Source organism: Embiotoca jacksoni, unplaced genomic scaffold (assembly GCF_022577435.1).
Source record: "Embiotoca jacksoni isolate LCO1_2020_lvr unplaced genomic scaffold, fEmbJac1.0.p SCAF_9, whole genome shotgun sequence".
NCBI classification, from domain to species: Eukaryota; Metazoa; Chordata; class Actinopteri; family Embiotocidae; genus Embiotoca; species Embiotoca jacksoni.
This window is the reverse complement of record NW_027185447.1, coordinates 19,687,998-19,701,567: the sequence shown is the minus strand read 5'-3', so window position 1 is coordinate 19,701,567 and position 13,570 is coordinate 19,687,998.

Below are 13,570 nucleotides of genomic sequence, written 5' to 3'. Positions count from 1 at the left end.
CAATGCAAAATTGAAATTCAGTGCTTTTGACATTCTGTCAGGCAAATGATAAATAACCAGAAAAAATAATGATGATGATTATTTCACTTACTGAATTTGTCACCAATCAGTATCCAGTTCTCTAAATGGATGCACACCAGAAAAGGAAAAAAAAAAAAAAAACTAAAAAGAAAAATGTTTCAGCAATGACACGATGTCACAGAGGAATAATGAGAACCCCAACCACCAACAAATAGTGTTGAAACACTGTGAGCTCAAGCTTCCTCCGTGGTGACAATGGCTGCTCTTAGTTTTAAACTAGAAGGACCGCTTCATGGTTGGATGCCTCCGCCAGACAGTCAAGTTATAGTTTACATCCAAGTCTGGTCCGACTCATATGGTATACGTAGGGTTGCAAAGGTGTGAGTTTTTCACGTTATGATAACCGTCTCACAATGACGGTATCACTGTAGACAGTATTTCATCATTGTTTCTATTGTTATTGTTATTTACATTGTTTTTAGTGCCGTCACAAGCGCTCTGAATGATTATCAAAAAAGTTGATGGTTTCCTGGAGGTGTGTGACAGTTGAGCCACAGCTTCTGTACATCAAACTCATACTGATGTCAGCAACCAGAATTTGGAGTCAGAATGTGGAAAATTATTTCAATAGCGCAATTTATGATTGACGTTTAAACAATCACGTTTTTCATTTGGCATTCAAGTTATAAATGGGACATTTAGTTTCATTTTGGGAAGGATTCTAAAAGACATTTGATGTCTTTCCTCATTCGGAGACACTCTGCATCCATATGTTTGCGAACTGAACATCCATCCTCGCAGACGACCTCATTCATATTGAAGGTATTTTAAGTTTGGTGGACACTCAAGACCAGTGTGAAGTTTTGTCATAATTAACATATGAACTCTTGAGTTATGGCCGCAGATGTGCTTCGTGGGGTGACCGAGTTCAAGCAGACATTTGTGCCAAATGTAAAGAAATTCCCTCTCAAGACGTTCCTGAGATATTGTGTTACTGACAGATGGACAAACCAGAAAACATAATACCTCCAGCCACAGGGAAAAAAAAAACCTTTGACCTACAGATTATGATGCCACTGAGAAACCTCCTAGACTGGAAATAAAATCTGTGTATATCCCCATAAGTCTCCTTCAGACTATGAAGATTTACATCACATTCAAAAAGGGTTTTTAGACAAAAGAAATCCGGTAAAAACTAGCTCTGTCGGGATGACCAGGGACTTGGCCTCATTCCACTTTACTGCTGCTCGGCCTTTCAGGCAACAGACCTGCTTGCCATTGCACATCTCCAACAATATCTCTCTGCATACATAAAAAGGAGGATGGCGAGGCTCACAGGAAAGCCTGAATTGTTTATGGTTGCAATATAGATTTTATACAGCTCCCAGGAAAAGGGAATTACGTCTTAAATTACAAAGATGTCTCTGTGAGTTGTCAGCGCCGGGAGTTATATGGGCCCGGAGGCTGCTGTGGCTGTGTGGCTACGGGGGACACTGGGGAGCTGAAGGCTCCAGAATGGGCCTCAGCAGAGACAGCTGACCTACGGTATGCAGAGTCAGCTCAAAATAACAAAGTTACTCAAACCCCCTGATGAAACAATGGTCCAGATGAGGCCAATGTGAAGTACAACAACACGGAGGGAAGAACCGACCTCGTCAAAAAAACACTCCACACACAGCATGACTGCACACACACACACACACACACACACACACACACACACACACACACAGCATTATTAAGGTGTGCTATATACTAAGCCCGAGGCAAATATGCATGTGTCTTCAGACTGCTCTGCTGATTACATTTGACTGCAACAATTTGGAAAAAATATGACGGGAAAAAAAGCAAATATAAAAGCAAATCATTTATTTCTATCAAACAATACTTAGGGCAAATAAAAGATCTGTAGGCTATTTTCTGGAAATACAATAATAATATGAGACACAGGCATTAAAACAATGTTTTAAAGTGCTATTATCAATGATCAATACACTACTTGCTCACAGGACAAATACTATATTAGGAAATAATGGAATAGACACAATTTGTAGGCGTTTACGGCAGAAAAGAAAACATTTCAAAGCAAATCTTTCAGTTGATATTAGGATGTGGTGCTGAACACTGAAACTTAAAACATGGGTAAATCGTGAGCTGTGAATTCAAAAAAAAATATTCAGCTAATATCTAAAATGAAAGCCAGTGAAATTTGTATCATGAAATAAAAAATTCATGTCCTTAAATTACGCAATTCATTCCCTCCAAAGGAAACATTTTATTATAAAAATCACTGTATTATTAATCTATCATTAATGAATCACATTTAATTAGGCTAATATTGTTAAATGAATGCAGCAGTAAGAACTGAAGCTACAGTCTGATCATTTAGCAGTGTTTCCCCTCGGGTGACAGCATTGAGGGAGAGGGAGAGGGTGCAGCTCTGGGTTTGACTGCTGGCTTGCTAGCATTAGCATCCTTATGGTTTTCAGTAAATACAGGTAAGGTGCAATTTTTAAAATGCTGATTTTCTGCTCTGGCTTCCAGCAGTTTGAGGTTCGTCCATTGATAGCTTAACTTTAGGCTTTTACTGCACTTTTTTTTACAGTCACGTAACGAGTGTTGCCGTCATTAACTCTAGTAACGTTTAGTAACGTATTTTGTTTCTTCCAGGTGACGGTATAGGGAAACACTGATTTAGGAAGGAGCCGTCATTGGGGAGAATTTATTTAGCTGCAGAATCACCGAATCTGAACCCAGTCTCAGGGTACTGGACGGACCACCGGAGCATCTTCCTGCACTACAAAGCTGCATTTGTTGCATCAAGATTAACAAAATTAAAACTGTTACAAGTCACAATGCAAGGAATCACTGCGATGAACCTGATGAATAAAAAGACTAAAATCATGAATATGCCAACTTAAGTTCGTGCATATGCAACCCGTTCTACAATCACTGAGATTTATAAAACACAACCAGTCTTTCGTTCATTGTTTGCATATTTCGGTCTTTACACAGATTTGTAGTCGTGAATCTACACATCGTTCTTGAGGGAAATGTCCATTCAGGAAAGTGGCATGCTTGGAAAGTTTCTTCCCTGCTACTGTACGTGACTCCTCCGTTTCTCTATGAATAGCCTTATCCCGTAGCATTACAGTGTCAGGGTCCTGATCCCAACACGGGAGAACATTTATCACGGAGGCGGCCCATTTATAAGATGACATTCCTAACTGGCCTGTTTCCAGCCAGAAGAACCAAACACGGGCTTTACTGAACACTGAGGATAACAGGATCTAAGCTGAAATAGCAAACAGTGTGTCAAGAGGTGAAACACATCCTTCCGTATCCTTGAGATCCTTGCTTAAAGGTTACAGGAGAATTTACCCGGTGTACAGTTCCCTGGGACACGGGGAAAAGTTCACCCCGGATATTGGTCAATAACAATCGAATTTCCTCCACTCCTCAGTACACAGCGATGTCTCTTTGCTGATGTCGTTACGCGGACGATGCTGCATCAAAATCAGATCAGAGAAGTCCTTCAAATGCACAAAAAGTGTGACATTTACATTGTCATTTGCAGAGACGGCAGACAGCCATTATTTATTTAAAGCACGTTGAATTATTCAATATAGAGAACGTTATGAGATTATAGCAAATAAAAGTGTGAACATCAACGGTTGATTCAACAAATAAATCAGATTTTCTGGAACGCGGAGAATAAAGATGAGTATATACATAAATGCATGCTGTCTGTTTGTCCTGCTGTAGTTTTGGACATGAGCCACGAGGAAAAAACTGATTTGCACACAGAACAGGACTTGAGCCTCTAAATTTATAAGCACGAATTACATCTACACACTTCTTTTCATGAATTTGGATTGGCACTGGAAAAATGTACACGTCTTCTTACACCGCTGAGGGACTTAAGACCTCCAGACGCATCAGAGAGGACGACCCGGCACCGTCTCACTGGTAAGGTTAATAATTCACAGCGCCATTAGGGTGCGTGTGAAATGTGTAATGTTCTGGTTTGGGGGATGGGACAGCAGAATCAATGTGACCATCATAGACCTCGTTCTATTACCCTACTCCCCCCTAACCCCCTGCTCCTTTATGCCCTGGATCTGAAAGCCCAGAGATCGACCTCGTGACAGTGACATTAACAAGCGTCTGCTGAAGGGGGCCAAACTTAGTGGCCCTTAACAGCCTCTCGTTAGCCTCATTACAGGACATATGGTTTAAATCCCAGTTTGAGGAGATCCATTTCTGCTTCCTGTTTTTGGCAACGGATCTCAAAACAAACAAGGTGTACATGTCATGGCACGATTCATGATCCAATATCATGAAAATACACAGTGCCAGATGCACAAATTCCAAAAATAGGGAACACTCATGTTAATGTGTCAACATAAGAGAGCTCAACTTTAGGGGTCGTTTGGGATTTTGTGTGACTCTCAGTTTACGAGTGATGCTTCGGTACGTTTTCCATACAGCAGAGGAATGTTCCTTTTCTCATTTATTTGCAAAAAAAATTATACACTAAAATACTGCATACTCTCAATAAGAAATGTCTCTTAACTGTTTACTAAAATATAATTTTAAAAAAAGAGTCCATTAAAACAAGTGCAATATTTACTTGATATTACCTATTAAAGCCAGCAGTGCAATTTTAGGTTAAAAAAAAAAAAACCTGCAGAAAGTAACAGTGCCTTTCTCTCTTTTGGTGTCAGCCATCTAAGGATAAAAAAAAAAAAAGAAGAGAAAACGTTACTTGAATTGGCACTTGTCAGAAGCAGCGGGGGGTCTTTGCTATCTACGCTCAGCGTGACTCCACGCGGTGGCCGGTCGATTGCCCCGAACCGATTGAGCGGAGAAGTTGATGATTGTGAAGAAAATTTCATACTGATCAGAACTTCCATGTTGAACAAATATGTTAGAGTTCACCATATTATACATATAATATATTGGCGGGCCAAAATCAATCGGCCAATAACATATCTCGCTATGAGCGTATATGCTGGTATGAAAACGGTCTAATTTTTTTTTTTTTTTTACAAGACATGACACAAAAACAAATGCCTTGGGTAAATTGTTCAATTTGTGTTTTTTTGTTGTTGTAGTTATTAACAAATATTACACTTCCAGTGAAATTGACTGTTTCAGTGCACTGGTGTCAATGTGGACAATAAACTCTCAAATATCCTGCCTCCACTACACATTGGAGATGAGAATTTCAATTAAAAATACTTTATAGTTCGCTGGGAACTATTCAACTATTCTTGGACTGTCAGTGCTCTCCTCCTCCACCACCACACGTACACACAAAGAAAAAAAAGAGGCTCACTCGCAGCATGAACACGGGCTCAACAAATGCCATCAAACTTGAAAACCCTCATATTTGACAGATCTGGTGATGACTAGAGGTGACAGATCTAATGTCAGTGCTGCTGCGGACGCACCAATCAGATGCCGGCAGAGAAAAAAACACAACTACTGCATTTCTGAGGTCAGACAGTCGGAAAAAGGGTGTAACTGAGTTCACGTCTTGTCCACTTCATGCAACGCTGAACAGCAAGCAGAGACACTAATCAGTATTCTTATTTGTGCAAAGTGGTTTACAGACATGGAGTGAAAAAGAATACGTTATACAGCGAGACAAACTGAGTCATCACATCCCTTCAACTGTTCCAAACATAATTGCTATGTTCCCTGGATGCGGCTCCATGCCTGAGTGTTGCTCTGATGCGAGTGTGTGTACCGATGGTGGACAGTTTACATGAGTTTTGCACCTCATATATGTTGCTTCTTTGTGCTTGAAAAAAGGTGTGAAACACAATCCCACTTTACTCTCGCGGGTTTTAATCTGTTTTCACATTAGCGCCTCGCTCCGATACTTGACCTGCGAGGTTTCCGACAGAACGCTGCCGTGTCAACAGACAGATTCATGTGTCAGCTGGCATCAGTGAAGCGAGGCAGGGCAATATTGTGCGTGTGTGTTTGTCGATGTGATGCGGCCGCACGCCGTGACTCCTGTGACCTGAGAGATGAACGCGGCCGGGGGCCACGGGGGCCCCGAGCTGGGTAATAAATCACCGGGATGACAGGAATAGTGGCCTTTACATTATGACACATACTCAGACAACACTATAGTGTCAACAATCAGTCATAAACTAGTATCGTACACAAAGACTAGTTCTCCTTGTACTTTACAGCACCGCTGGACTGCAGGTTATGTTATTGATATTTTCAGTTTTATTGGATATGATATGGGTTCATTCGTTTGATCAATTAAAAGAAAATAGCCCGGTAGCTCATTAGGATTTCATCACCCAGGATGTTGCAATATGTGGTTGGTTACACGATTGATATCACACACACAAAACAAATCAATAATCCAAAGCATCGTATTCCCTAAGATACACCGCCTAATCAAAACTATCAATCCTGCACGTCCAGCCCGGTTCTGCAGTCATTACCGGCCTGCGGTGCCCAAGGCTATTAGTGCTGCAGCTACCTAGTGAGCTGAGCAGAGTACCTTGAACATTAGTGTGGTCAAACACTCAGAGCGCAGCAGGATGAATGAATAGCAGCGCCGTGGAGCCAGCAGAGTATGATCTTACTAATGGGCCGTGGTAAATGGACCAGCTACGGGTAAGTCTGGGCTCACTGGCCTGCTCTGTGATCCAGAGCCGTGCCCATTTCACGGTGTCTGCCCGGCACCTGGCCGCACTCACTCACCGAGATGGAGAGCTCCGTCCGTGGAGGTACCGAATTTCAACAGGGGTTATATTCTTTCCTGAGGGTCCCGGGACAATCATCATCGCAGGCAAGAAGGGAGCTGTCCGTTCTCGTTTAGCTATGGGACGGCTGGAGCTGCTCTGTGAGCGGAAATCTGTCGTCAATGAGCCTTAAACACTGCGGCCCATTTTACTGTCATCTCGCCACACACGTAGACGGCCGGGCCGACAGAGAGCAGAGAGGCCAGCGTCCATTACAGCTGCACGACTCTGGATAAAATGACATTCAAGATTGTCTTGCTCAGATTTGAGATCAGAATTCTTTTTTTTTTCCAAATATAAATGTTTTTTGTGATTATTTACCTGATACGTAAAGAAATGCCCTTTTTTTTTTTTTTGAAGGACTAGCACTTTAACTTCAGACAACAGAGAGGGAACATTCTTGTCTTTTGGCTTTAATGCAGCAGCTTCATGAATCAAACAATGCAACTAAAAACAATCAACTTCAGTCTTCTCATTAAACAAGTATTTTTCTGTGTTCTCCTTTTGCTGGCGTGTCTCACTTGTCTCACTGGGTTTATTTCTCTCACTGACGGTTTGTGCTGCTCTGCATCACGCGGTGTAACGCTCTGTGGTCATTTGTTGAGGGAGAAACTAGGTTGAAATGTTTGATTGCAGCTGATGTCCCGAATGAAAATGCAACAGAATCTATGTTATTTAGAAATGAGATCACAGAGATACGAATCGAGATTAGTCATTTTTATAAAATGAATCGTTCGGTCCTGTTTGACGAGGTACAGGTTAATTCAGGCTGTGTTTATACTGACAAATGTGTACTTAGCAACATCTATTAGGAGGATAAATTCATTGTTGGAATGGGATATTATGCTTTCTACTTTGGGCCAGTTTGTTGAACTAAAAAAAGATCAAACATTATCCTCAATCTGTTTATTGTTTTGTATTGGCATGACGATCATTTGAATTAATGTCAACTCCCAAACCCAAATCTGAATTATTTCTGGAAAAGTAGTGAGCAAACTGAGGTTCTATACACAAAGTGACTTAAAGGGTCATCTAATAAACTAAATGTATTAATTTTCTCTTGATCTGGTAATTATTTAATTGACAAATTAGTTTGGTATCGCCATGAAAAATATTTTCAAATAAAGCTTTTGCTGTAAACTTTTACTGTAAATAAAAAAAATTCTTTAAGATATTCCGTGCAGCTAGAAAAGTATTTTCTTCCATTAGATCCCAGAGGAAAATATGAGGAAATAATGGTTGTAAATCAAGCAAGGTCTCATTGTCGCCTGAAGCAGCGCCCCGGATCCTAACAAACTCATAACACTAACCACAGCTGACAAGCGCTGAAAGCTGAGCGAACCCTCTTCTGCTGTTAATGGCCGACAGAAAGACTCAGCCGCAGGAGCGAAGAGGTCAGAGGTCAGAGGCAGACGAGAAAAGAGGAGCTCATCCAGAGAGTTGCGGCACCGTAAGAAAAATAAAACGCACTTTAGTTGTTTATTGAGGGCCTCCTTGAGTTAATGTCACTCCAACATAAATGTATAATGTTAATATAAACTGTAACTTCTGTACAAGAAAGAAAGTGCTCATTATTTAGTAAATGACTCGGTATAATGATCTCTTCTGATGAACTATCAGCCATTCTTGAATAACAGAACAACATAATGTGTCATCGCTCTTCTAAATGTGCGTTAATATTCATTATGCCCATCTTTGATATTGGGAACAGCTTTTAAGACAGGATGGTAAGTAGACGAGACATTTAGTTTTAACGGCTCTCGCTGGAAAAGTCTGAAGTCTCTCCATCTGATCTTCACTCCGTGCTTCAGTAAAATACTTTTTAAACACGTTAAAATCTCTGCCCCGCCAGTCCCAAAATGTGCCCCTTCTCAGCACAAAGCACCATCATCTTTTTTTATTATGAATGATTTATTCATTTGGTTGTGATTTACTGTTTTTATCATTGCTGCTCGTGTTAATATTTTATTCTAATTTGTATTCAACTATAGATGCAACATTGGATTTTGGATTATCCTGTTTTTAGTGAGGAATAAAGGTCTGGAAGAATTGGCTCAGTTTCTGCTGATGTCGTCTCAGTGCGTCACTGCAGACTGACTTATTGTTGTGTAACTCCATGACTGACGTAAACCTCTCGAGCGTTCTGAAAGGGTCTTTTGAAAGACGTTTGTCATTTTTTTTCACATCTTTCAGCATCTGGCTAGCATGTTTCAACTCTACAAATCCTCTTTCTCTGTGGATATGGTAATTAAGAAGTGGTTCAACAACAAGAGGAGCTCACCTAATAAGGATCAGCAGGTGCGAAAACACAACAAGAATCAGCTAAATCAGCAGTTTTGTAGATTACATTAATGGAAAAAAAAAAAAAACTGCTTTCCATTTCCCTTGAAGCCGTATGTAATTCTGCATGAAGTGGAAAGTTTAAAGCTCATGCATTAATTATGCATGAGCATTAAAATGACAGTAAATAAGCTCATAATTCTGAGATCGTCTCTTAAACTTAAGGAGGTACACAATATAAAATCGCTGATACAATATATAACATCAGAAAACAATGATTTAGATTGTCCCACCCGGCCTATTGAATTTCCTCTGAGACTGTTGAGCTCCATGTGACCGCCGCACTTTATCTTTTCCACCATCTTTACACACCAGGTACATTTCTGCTGAACTAGCTCATGTACTTCAAGGGTGAAATTCATTTCATTCTGCATTTCATTCATGATTGATCGCTTTGTCTAATACCAACGAGAATACCAACGACCAGCAGCTCAGTTAAAGACCGGACAGCCAGCAGGTCTACAGACGCAGGAACAACACGCACAACAAAAATCAACCATCACATCAGGTTAAACAACACACAAACAGGAGTCAGCAAGTGAGGCTGCATTACACCCTCTGGTTGATCTTTGGCCATCTCATATTTTACACTCTGATCATGTAAAAATATAAATTTGGGGTTTATTTTACTAAAGAAGATTGCACCTCCACATACATATGTGACCTGGTCAACAGTTGGTTCCACAGTGTTACAAAGGCTACTGCATACTGTCATTGTGTAGTTGTGATTTTCTTGATTGTAAAACTAATTAGTAACTAACAATACATTTCTTTGGTTTAGCAAAGATTGCGTTTCCAGGGATTTGTTTGTTGGTTGTTGTTCTTTTTGAAGGGGGTTAGGGGAGCTCAGCAAATTAACAATTACACTCGGGCACCAAAATGTCCAGCAGCGGCCCTGGTATAAAACATCCCTTTCTCCTTTTTTTTTTTTTACATTTGCATTCCTTTGCCATTCTCAAGTTCAATATAATGTATATGGCACACAAACCACTGATTGTTGTGTGGAGGTCTTGTGGGCTAAAACAAATGTTAAACCAAAGTTTACTTGCAAGAAGAAGCTACAGAGGTACTCAACAGATCCATGGTGGATGACCTGCGGGTGGATGCAGCAGCGGCAGCAGCGGGCCAACACGGTGCTCTGGCTGGCGGCAACAGCGGTAAACACGGCTGACGGGACATCAACTCCTCACAACGTCCTTGGAGAGTTTCCTGGTCCTCTCCGAGCACACATGGCCTCCTCGGTCTGTTCGATCATAAGCGTGCTTTAGCGCTGCTGACGCACAACAGTGACACTCCGGCTGGCGCACGATGCGAATCGTAATTATCATCAAACTTTTAACTGGTACTGTTTTAAAAAAAAAAAAAAAAAAAAAAAACTCACACGTGCACTAGGCTTCTGTTGAGTCTTAAAAAAAAACAAACAAAAAACAGGTGATTTAACTGTGTTGACGGAAGTTCCTGACTTTTACTGGTGTTTACGCTGTAGCGCTCCCTCTTCCCATTCACACCTGTTCATTCGCTGAAAACCAAAACACCTGACACATTTTAGATTAGCTCGTTTTGGTTCCAGCGCAACATTGCAGTCCCGCATTTCAGGAACATTACCATCAAGCTGGGCTCTGAGCCAAACAGGCAGACGGGGGGACACTGGTGGAGGTGCGTTGAAGGGACACTGCGTAAATCAGTTGAGTGGGAAGGCATCAGGTTGACAAGATCCCAACTCAGTGATTGTGGGGCAGGGTATGGTCGTGTGGGACACGTTACCAATGCTGAGAGGGACAATTTTGGATAGGTACACCCAACAAACAAACAAAATATATAGCCGACACACACAATAGACTACAGGTTCTTTAAGTTTGTTTATTTCTGCCTACCAATAACATTTTGGGATAAACTGGGTCAGATTCATAAGTCAAGACAAACAAGTATATATCTTAACAAGTACATTTCACTCGTAATTTCACTTTATTATTAGTTATTACATGTTGCCATATGAGATTACATACTGCATTCATCACAGGTAAGAAACTGTGGACTGAAGGGGGAATCCAAGGTTGCTTCAACAGATACAGTACACTTTGACATGTCTTGTTTTCAGCTCAAAATATATCAATAACATCAAATTTTAGACAGCACAGACACGATGAGCATGTCAGCGTGTCGACATCTGAGTTAAAAGTAACAAGATGTAGCAGGTGAAATATACACAACTGCATTGAACGTGGTACATTCTGCCCTGTAACACTGATTGTTAAAGCAGCGGCCCACTTGCAGAGTATGTTCACACTCTTCCGGTGAGTTCTGCTGCACCTGTAGAGATGACACCGGGCCACTAACGCCTCCCACTGAAAAGCCCGAGGGACTGTGAGCCAATAAACTCAGGAGGCAAACAATCCATGTAGGAGGGAAAAGGCCAAAATCTGAACCCTGTAAATGACAAATATCATAATGCGGGGAAATGAATGCACAAGGAAACAGTACGTTATTGTCCCATGAACTCCATAAATCAATCAGAAAGGTCAGAGGGGCTTTTAGGTGGCATTAATCACACTGAGCGGCAGATAAAAACACAGGGATGACAGCGGGAACAGCTTCCTCTTCTCTCTCTGACTGTGTCTCCTAATCGGGTCTCTGAAAATGCCGGTGTGCTTTTACTCCCAGAAATGCTTTTCAAAAGGATTTTTTTTTTTTTCACAGGGATATAGCTGTTGCGCACATCGTAAATCAAGATGTTATTTTTCCATTTTTGTGAGGGAGCTTTGATAACTTTCCCAGCGACTGTTATTTTTGTTTGTGGCCAGTTTTTGTTGTTTGCACATTAGAGTGAAAATTTAGCTTGGCTGTCTTAGTCCCCCCTCATACAAACTTATCATCTAATGTAGCTCTTCAAATTGTTCTATATTATATAAGGTTTGTCGATATGCTAGATACTCTCAGTGGCTGTATATAAAAGTGGACGTAGCTTTCAGGTCTGAAAAATGAGGCCGATGCTTAAGTGCCTTCGGCTGCAGTACCACCAATTGCCACCAGAGGTCGGCTCCAAAATATCAATAGAATTTCTCCATGACATATCTCAGTGTTGTTAACTGTAGTCGCTTCTGCTTATTATTTTTCTGGCCATCCATCTGGAAATAATCCCGTCATTAATTAGATTAATTAATTAATGGGGGGCATGTCTCTTTGATTGACAGGCCTGTGGTGCAGTCAGGTTACGGCTATCGGTGGGCGGGACGTAGTTGTTTCACGTTTCCAATCAGATCCACCACTTGCTCGCCCCCAGCTTATCCAAATAAAGTCACTTTCAGCTCCAAACCGCTCAGAACTATCAAAATGCCGCTGGCCTCATAACGGGTGTTCACAAACCAATGGGTGACCTCACTGTTGGTTGCTACTTGGATACTCTTCATACTTTTATTCACAAAGAGCCTTTTTCAGTCTGATTTGTAAAAATAAATATTGTGCATAATGCTTTGGTGTGGGTTTGCTTATTTTAACCACTTACATCATCGAAGTTCTCTGATAAAATGTTCTTTATATCACTGAGTGAGCGGCCCTTCAATGACCTATGACTCAACTCTATCTAAACAGAGTCTGATAATAACCTCCCCCTTTCCACATTAATCTCCACTTTATGCTCCTCCAGAAAACTTTTATTCAAGCTCGCTGGAGAGGCTTACCTTTGTGTATTTATCTTCCGTGCAGTCTTGTGTGTGGCTGCAAGTGCTGCCTGCTCAGATTGGCACTTAAGGAGGTGTAAAAGCCGAGTCGATTACAACAGCACAAGAGTTGAGAGCAGAGACGGGTGGAGGCCAGGATTGAATGGAAAATTTTGGTAGGAACAAAAGACAGTTAGAAGAATAATTAAAACTGCAAGCAGTGATATGCGGGCCCTCGCACGCTGCACGTCGGGTATCCAGCGGCGGGGGCCACTGGCTCCCCGACGTGCAGCATGCGAGGGTCCACATATTCCTGCTTGTAGTTTTAATTTTTTTTCTCAATCTCGTTCCTTATTCTTCTTTAAAAAAAAAAAAAATCAGCTTTTTTTGGCGGCTTTAACATCTTCAAAAACTCATGAAAGTTGGTGCCTGAAGCATATACAAAGTTTCATGAGGTTTGGAGCATCGTTTGACCTTAAACATCAACTTCCTGTGTCACAGCCGAAACATCAAACTCAGCCACATTGCCCTGGCTATACTATATACTATACACAAAAATAAATTTTGGGTCATATTTTGGACGACATGCTATAGTATGACTTTTCTTTGAATATTTTGGACGACATACTTTTGATATTTTGGATGACTTTTTTTTATGACTTTTTGGAGTATGACCTTTTTCTGAACTGACATGCATGCCTCAAGTTACTTCTCACTGTGAGGCAACTGCTCTAACCAGTGCACCACTTTGTTGTCCGAAATATGAAAAAAAAAAAA